This window comes from Diadema antillarum, unplaced genomic scaffold (assembly GCF_040938485.1).
Source record: "Diadema antillarum isolate AM-2024a unplaced genomic scaffold, OU_Dant_1.0 seq00000520_RagTag, whole genome shotgun sequence".
Lineage (NCBI taxonomy): Eukaryota > Metazoa > Echinodermata > Echinoidea > Diadematoida > Diadematidae > Diadema > Diadema antillarum.
The window spans coordinates 260,496-270,204 of NW_027271472.1; positions in this window are offsets into that span (position 1 = coordinate 260,496).

A 9,709-nucleotide genomic window follows, 5' to 3' on the forward strand; every position below is an offset into this window, starting at 1 on the left:
TGTGTAAGTGTGTGTGTGCGCGCACACTGATACAATGTGGTGGGACGGCCATAATGTATACATGACATCATCATGACGTTTAGCAGGAATGAGGCAATCTGATGCTGTGATTGGCTTTCTACATAGGGAATTCCCCATCTTCACACACACGCAGTCATAATGTACATACAGAATGTGTCACATACACACACAGCATTGTGCAGACCATTTTCAAGCTTCCATACAACACACACCCATACGATAACCACATACCAATCCACATACGATCTTGATACAATCGCAAGCTATGTAAATTTACAAATTCAAACATCTACAATTAATAAGAAACACATTCTTGACTTGATATCGGATTTCCTTGGCAAAAAGCATCTTCTTACCCATAAAGGTGAGTAATTCCCTCACAAACAATATCAAGTTATCAGTATTGACTGAAATATGATGGGTAGTCCCACATGTGCAAATTAATGTCTTTATGTTATGCCTTCTTTTATGTCTACTGATATAACGAGATATCGGCTATAACGAGGGAAATGACTCGGTCCCGACCATCTCGTTATATCGAGTTTCCACTGTATATATATACAATGTATATACATGTACAGTACATGTAGTTTGTGGTGTGTACTAATTGTGTTCAACCTGTACCCAATGAAAATCAAAGAGCTCATGATAATTAGAATTTTGTACACGTATGATGTTATACAACTCTGACATGTAACATAGTGCTACGTGAAATACAGAAATGCACTCCAGAATTTGTCTTTGGCTGTAATACTACCACCAATTATTTATTGCAAGACACAATCCCAAAAGCATAATGAACAAAAAAAGAAAATAGCATCAAAGATAAAAATAAACAAGCCTGAAACAATTCTCCCCACTGACCAGAAATGATAAACGTGTGTACGTATTTACCTTCTTGTTCCTTATGTCACATACACATTTCAAATATGTAAAATCAACCAGGGCCCTGTTGCATTAATAACCTGAGAAAAACTCCCGTTAGAGGCGGGTGCCTACCCGAGTTTCATGGTTAGTCAATTTCTCTGGTTAAAAATTCTTAACCAGAGTTTCTGGATTTAACAATGAGAAAAACTCTGGTTAAGGCTTTATGCAACAGGGCCCAGGTTGCCATATAACGTGGAGGCAGGCATACATGTTATACAAAGAAAAGTATCCCAATGTGCTGAGGGAAAATGCATCAAAGAATAGTACATGGTATAATTACAATAAATCCTCTTTGTCCATTATCTATAGATACATCTGCAGCAAACGAGACAGGCTAAATGTAGCCACAGAGGCAAAAAGTCTCTAACACCCACAATTTGAAGTTCTACAAGGAGCGATTGTAATAACTCACATTTGACAGTTTGACACATCAATTGTGATAATTGTCTATAATCTTTCCACAGCCTATAAGGCTGAGGGATTTTGCGTTTGGCAAACAATTATGGCATATTGTTTTATAACATCTACTGACCATTACAGGGCTTTCTTGTTGGGAAAATTATGACAGCAATGTTAAACAGAGATGCACTGAAAAATAAAAATCTTGCCCATTTCACTCATCAATACAAGTAGTTTTCTGAAGGATCACTACATTTTAGTCATAAAAATTGGACGACACATAAACTACACTTCATCTTGCACGCTACAGGCATCTAAATACATTTTGTAATTCTGTTAAAACACAAAATGATTTCATCTCTCTCTTTGTTTTGTTATATTGGGGTTTTTTTCTCTCAGGGGGCCTCTTGCAAAATCAAGGAGACTTTAATAGCAACAATTCAACTTGTGGTAGGTGCACCAAAACATTCAATGCATTTTACTTGTTTAACAAGTTGATGATGACAGCCACTACTGCTCCATAGGCAACTGGAGCTACCATAACAGAGCACACTCTTGAAATGTTTATTTTTTCCTTTATTCAGTATGTCTTTTTTCATGAAGAATGATAAAATATTTTGTACAATAAGTTGTCACGACTTTGCATGCTTGATAAGTGCGTTCTTCCACTTTTTAAATAAAAATATACCTTCTGTATACACATAACTATATTTTTAATTCTTGTTGCTTTTTTTTTTACTGCCAAGCAGTATGTTCTTTAAGGGTGTAATTTCTCACGATTACATGTAAAAGCTAAATGAGTTTTGAACTCAGGACTTCATAAATTTCTTCCTAGTGTGAAATCACATCTTCAGCCAAAATGAAGCCAAAAAACTTCAAGAGACTGCAATTGCAGGCTACTATCTTTAAAGATTAATCAAAATAGACACTTGAGTTTGTGCCATTTTACTCTGTAGTAAAGATGCTTGTGACAAAAGTTGACGCCACTTCACTATCCTTTGTCATGTGCTCAGCATATGTATTGTACACGATACAATGTACTGTGAAACTGATACATGTACTTTCTCCATGATTCTTACAGATAACACGTCCATGTGAAAAGAATTGCCGAATACACCTAAATTTGACTAAAAAACAAATACAATAATATGTACTAACTCCTTGATATAGATACTAAATATATTTCAAAAAGAAAGTTTATTTCAGGACTTCCTTATCTCCTTCACTGCAGATCTTTGCATATACGATAAAACGTGTGTGCATGACTGCGAAGTTGATAAAACATGACATAATGAGATATCCAATATAACGAGGAAACTCCAGTGGTCCCAACTAACTTGCTACGATTAGGATTCACTGACATAAAACATTAGCATCTCAAGCAACATTTAAAGTCTGAGAGCCCTTGTTTTTTGTGTTTTTTTTTTCCTTTTTAATGTTGTGGGCAAGGACAAAAGTGCATTGGCATCAAAATATTTTCTCTAATGTGAACACAAATTTTGCTCTTGAATTTATTCTTAAGTTTTAGTTGACTGGTGTAAAGAGGAATACAACTTTGCCATGCTCACTGCTGTCACTACTAGAAAGAAAAGGTTTATTTGATCACCACTTGTTTTTAGATTTCAACAGTCTAAGGTGATTCAATATAATGAAGGACATGTTATGGTCAAACTATTCAAAACTCCACTGGGTTGTGAAGAAACCTCTGCTAATGATAATAAGTGATATCGCCATGGAAGTAAGATGCTGTGATTGTCCTCTAAAACATTCAATAAATGATACATTCCTGTAGATGATGATGAGTTACATTGCAGTAGAAAATTCCCCTCTCTCTTCTGATTGCTTGTAATGATGCAACTGATCTGTTTATGTTTTGTTTCATTTTTTCCTCATGATTGGTCTCCTGAATGAAATTTGATGCACTGAAATCGGAGAGTTATGATCAATAGAAGTGTCTGGTACAGAAGGCTAGACTGCCTAGTCTTTGTCCTGTATCCTGTTTTTTCGGTATATATCTTCTCTGCAACTCAACATGAGTGACACAAAGCATTCCAAGATGATAAGACAGCTAAATAGGCCAAAATCAAAGAGACTGAAATTCAAAGAAAAATCCATTTCTTTCAGAGTAGAAGTTACACATCTACTGCTTTACCACAGGCATGAAATCTACGCTCATTAACAAACAAAGCATGAGAAAAGACAACTTAAAAATATGCAAGAACTAGGGTCGCAAAGCAAGTTTCACAAGAAGTGGTAAAATCTACACTAAGAAAAAGGTAAAAGCCTCTGTCTATGACCTATTTTCTTGTGGCAAGTCTGGGTACACAAGACAAATTTGACAAAAGAAAAACTGGGAAGACCAAGATTTAATATGATGTGACTAAACATTGTGTAATATTGCACAACAGTTTGGGAACGTAATAACTCAAATACAAAAGGATATATACTTGAGAACCCATTGTGGAATACATTATTGCTGATCTCAAATGGTAGCTTTCATTACCTGCAATTACTGAGGGACATCTGGACAAACAAAAAAACACATTATTGCATTCTGAACACCTAAAATCCTCATCAAATGGTACTACAAGTTTTCCTGAAGTGAAATCAGCAGAATACACCTGTGTGAGCCATTCAGCATGGGACTCTCCCTGGATGTGTGGGCCCCACACAGGAGCAACAAACAGCTGGAAAGATCAACTTCTTCTTATCCAGCTCTTTGGGGAGTACCGTAATTAATAATTCAACTATGATGCTTCAAATTTTATAAGTTACCACCAAACGTGTGCCAGTTTGGATTCACAGTTTAACATGAGACATAAATCTGAATAGGTCTCCTACAAGCTGACTGTAAATCCTCCCCAGCTAAAAGTCTGGGCTTTTGATCAAGTGAAAAGGAAGATTGCAGGCGGCACAGGACATTTGCCAGACACCAATGTTTCAATCAAATCTAGGATGTACAATGTACATTATATACCAGAAACAACTGAAGCCTTTTCTCTACAACATGTTAGTTTCTGAATGAACACATAATTCCAAGTACAACTGCACTGCAACCTACATGTATTTGGCACACACCTCTTGCAACATACATGTATATGCGTCATCCAATGCCTAGACTCAGCACTATAAAGTATACAACTTCTCTATAGTTCCTTGACATTATATTCCATTGGTTATATATTTACAAATCGCTATTCAATGCACATTCAAAAGCACAGCTGCTGTGGTTCATCTCTACTTGTGTGCGTATCATTACAGAGGTCAAAAGGGTTCTCTTTAGGGGCAAAATTAATTATTAAAGCACAAGCTCCATTTGTTCTCGAAGACACAAAATCTACTGTGTAAGGGTAATGATGATGGTATGGTAGTTGCTAATGACAAAAAAAAAAAAATGAGAGAAAAAGATCTACATGGAAGTTCATTTGTGATCAATGCAAAAGATCCTCTCGTTCACTTAACAGCTAGATCCATCTCTTTTGAAGACATAATCTTGCTACCAAATGTTATGCAACAGCGTCAATACCATTAAAATGTTTAAATAATGCTTAACATGGACAGAGAAAATGCTTCTCGTTTAGCATTATCTGAATACCATACTGCATTTCCATGGCAAAATATATCATGATGTCTACTAAACTACATCAATGAGCATTCAAGATGGACAAACTAAATGGGGTGAAGAATGAGAAGAGAAGACCCAGTATCACACTACACTCTGAATCACTCACAGTGATTAAACTCTATTTGATGACAACTAATCGTTGGAAAGTGGCGTACGAGTGGTCGCCTGCTGTGGTAAGAATCTGTTTGCACAGACAAGACTTCATTCCACACTTCACTGCCAGAATGAGTCCTTCGAGGGATCAAACGTTGGGACTCCTTTCGGGACCGCCCTGTTCTTGGGATCTTTCACCCCCTAGGCCATGGCTTCCGTGCTGTTTGGTTTAAAGCGCTTCTCAAGTGGCTGCCAGCACTCGTAGTATCCAGGGTCAACCTTCTGACACGTCTTGTCTCCCCACTCCGTCAGCGCCATGCTCAGACTGGACTCGAACATGAATGCCTGCAAGAAATCACATACACAAGATAGAATATGCAGGACTACAGGTTTCACTGATGCATTTTACCAATACTGCCGCATTCACTCTCAATCTACGCGTATATTCAGGTGAACTTGTCCTTGAAATACTATATTTATCCCACAAGACTTGCTTTGCAGTTTCTGATAATGATTTCTGTCTTTGATTAGTCATTCATAAACACCAGCAGTAGGATGGCAACATCTTATTAAATCAGAAAAATAATGGACACATTTGATGATCGTTTATGAGTTCCTTTCACCAACCTGTCATGGCCAACATTGCAGCAAGTCATGCATAGGCATTGGCGTCTACATCTTGTACATTTTTTTTTTCTTTCTTCACAGAGCAGATTCTTCTTCGCAGAGCAGTGAATCACCAATCAGAAAACTAAAGAATTCCAGTCATTCCTGGAAACCACTACAAAAGCCTATTACACCAAAAGTCAGTAACATAAACTATATGCCATATATTTCACAAGGTTTTTATTTCTGCGATTTTCACAAGTTGGTTGCTTTTTGCAAATTTAACAACACACAAAATTACTCAACATGAATGTAACGTGCATGTAAATATATTTCTCCAGTCATTACTGTCTTCCACAACTGCGTATTTCACTCGCAAAATTGTAGGGAAGTCCCAATTTACGAAAAATCAAGACTTGCTAAATATATGGCATATATACAATAGATTGTGGCAGCTGTACGTGGCATGAATATGTTAATAAGACTTGAATGGCACATGAACATATTTTCACCTTACAGGCCACTGAAAAGCGGATGTATATGAAAGTAAAAGAAAAAAAAAATCTCCTTTCTTACCATTGTGCCATCTGCAATTCTTTCTGCCTTCAGCTTAGCATTGGATGCCTTCTCGAAGCAGGTGGCGTCTGGGCCATGTGGGGTCATCATGCTGTGAAGAGACGCTCCTCCGGGGCGGAAACCCTCCTCCTGGTTTTAAGAGAACACCACGAAGCCATGTTGTATGAAGAGTGTGGGTGTGTGTGTGTATGTTTCTTATTAATACTTTCGTAATTACCACAAGTTTAACTTATCAGTGATTTCAAGTTGATTTCAAGTTTGGTGCTAGGGCTAGTGCTAGTGCTGTCTCCCAAACAACTGCTCTAAATTCAGCTCCAACACCGACAGTCAGATTAATGCAAGCGATACCCATCACATTATCAATCCTCACACTAGGTGTTGGCATCAAACCAGGGTGAAATCCATGGGCACTGCGAGACGAAAAAAAAATGATGGTGCGTGGTTCCAGTAAAAGTTAAAAGATGTTGTCATGATTGCTTAGCTTTAGACACATAATGAGGAAGACTGATTAAAATGCCACAAATTTAATCCCTTCTTTACAGCACAACAATCCTAATTTTGCTCCCAGGCTCAGATTTATATAGTCATGTTTAGAGTGTTTGTGTACACTGCGTGAAGTGACCACTGCATTAGCATAGACTTTGCATTGAACATTCTGCACCTATTATGGAAGTGGATGTGAGTCTCGCACAGCAACACTAACACCAACGCTGCACTTGAAATGGCAATATGATAATCCCTAGAGGCTAGTGATAGCCAATGGGAAACTAGATATATCGCTACGGCGACTGATATGCCTCCGCCATAATGCATGGTTCTCCTAATAGGTCTATAGTACAATGTCTTGACAATGTGTGATGACAGTTTCAAACAATTGGCAAAATATTAAAATGACAGGTTTGACACAAATGTGCTAAATGTTCACTTTCCTAGAACTAGGTTCAATTGGATGAATGATTAAAATGTCAGAGTGCAGGTATTTGGGGAACTGATGATTTTTACTTGACTTTTGACCCTTTTATAAGTTTATGCATTGAGTAATTTTTCAAGGTATTGAGAAAAAGTATAATTTCAGTATCAAATGGGAAAATAGCATTATCTAAACCTGGCCTTTGACCTTTGACCTCACAGTTCCAAAGAGAATCACTGTTAGGTTGAACATGCATAAATATGTAAGTTTCATGACGATATCTTGAGTTACTTTTGAGATATGGAGGAAAAAGTGCAATTCAGCACTTTCACTTGACCTTTGACCTTTGACCTTTTGGCAAGAAACTTCCCACAGAATATATATTGGGTAATACATGTATACATCAAGTTAAAAAAAAAAAACCTTCATTCATTGCATAAATATAAGGAAAGTAGTGATATTTTGAGGAGTTGACCTTGACCTTTGACCCCCCTGACCTTTGACCCATGACCCCCAACTTCCCTAGATAATCACTGCCCATCAGTACAAGCATATATACTAAGTTCCATGAAGATACCTTGAACCATTTGCGAGATATGGAGAAAAACATGAAATTTCAATTTTTTTTTCTCATAAAATAACCTGTGACCTTTGACCTTTGACCCTGTGACCCTAAAATCCACACAAAGTCTTATCCCCCAAGGATATACCCTCATACCAAGTTTGATGTAAAACCACCACACGGTTCTTGAGATATCGACAAAAACAAAACGGGACGGACGGACGGACGGACGGACGGACGACCCGAAAACATAATGCCTCCGGCCACTTCGTTGCGGAGGCATAAAAAGCACATAAATTGCCAACACAAATGGCAGAGCGTGGTTCAGCACAGGATATTCAAGAACAGGCCCAACACCAGTAACCGGAAATACGTCATAATTTGGAGGTCAACCTCCCAACCCCAACCGATTTCAAATACTGTAAAACGAGAAATTTTCGCGTGCATTTTAATTTCGCGAATTTCGCGAGCGCCAAAATTCGCGAAATCAAAATGCACGCGAAAGTTTTTGTCTACACTACTGCATTGAACGCCAGTAGCAATTCGCGAAAATTTCATGCCGCGAAAAAGGCTGTCAGCTCCAATTCGCGAAAATTTCATGCCGCGAATATATCATGTTTTACAGTATGGTTTTATTGCCGGTGCTAGTGTTGAGATAGCACCAAGACTAGTATTCGCACGGAACTTGAAATCACCCAATGTATTGTACATAATCATAATGTAACATGCCATATCCTGGGGTACCGTCATACCTCAGGTTACAGCATTGTATAGCGCCATCTTGTGTTTGAAAGATTGCAGTTTGTAAGATTTACACACTGCAATCTTGGCTTCCAAATTTTAGCAGTCGGCAATAATATCATCTTGCCAATTCAGCCCTGATAGGACTTCCTATATACCACAATTATGATAATAATCATATCATAATACTTTTAAAGATTTTTCAAAACACGTTATCACAATTTTGAACAGTAATTCAGAAAATGATCATTTTAACTGACAAACTCGTCCTAAAACAGGAAAGAAATATCACATTAGAATGAACTCACCTTGGCCTCATAGTTGCCTTTTATGAGTCCCATGAACTCACTCATGCAGTTTCCTGCAAAGAATGACAATACATGTATACCCAAATCAAGCTCACATCATGATACTTCTCAATAAGCAGACACATAATAACTTGGACCCTTGAAATCAGCATAGCTTTGCCATTTACTTAACATCACACAATATATTTCTTTTTTTTTTCTTTTTTTTACTTGCACTATATTTGTTTTCTGACAGCCTCAAACAATCCAACTTATGGAGTACGTTCTATCAAGTAAAGTCTATTCCACTGTATCATCAGGAGCTCACACCAGGAGAAAGAATCATAAATGATCATTCAGCTCAAACTGCGGGTCAATGCGGGCTGGTGTTCCATGAAACAGAATTTTCATAAAACCACTGTACTTGTAGACATTTACAAACAAGATCAAGTGAAGGTTTATATATCATCCACACCTTTAACCCTATTCTAACTGGGCTATTTGAGACCAAGTTTTTACTGGGGGGGGTCAATTTGACCCCCCCTTCAGATCTCGGCCGCCGATCGCAGCGATCGCCGCGAAATTTTGCCTGAAGATAGAGCTGGATGTCAACTACAAGATTACATGGTCATACAATAGAAAAATATTGCCTTTCTATTTTAAATAAATTAAATTATTGCAAATTTGTGCATGAAATCATATTTTCACCTATAACTCCATTAAAAAGACTGGAGGATTGCTAAATTTTTGTGTCAGAATTCCGCAAGACACATCAAACAATTTTCGTGTAAAAAAATAGCACAATCAAAATCAATTTCTTTTGTTTTCTATTGTTTTGTTAATTTCTTATGTATTTTATTGTTTTTTCGACCTTTTGTTTTCTATTGTTTTTTTAGCCAAAATTTGTTGCAGGCACTTTTTCAGGCTTATCTACACTAGATTGATTAATTTCAATGGTTAAA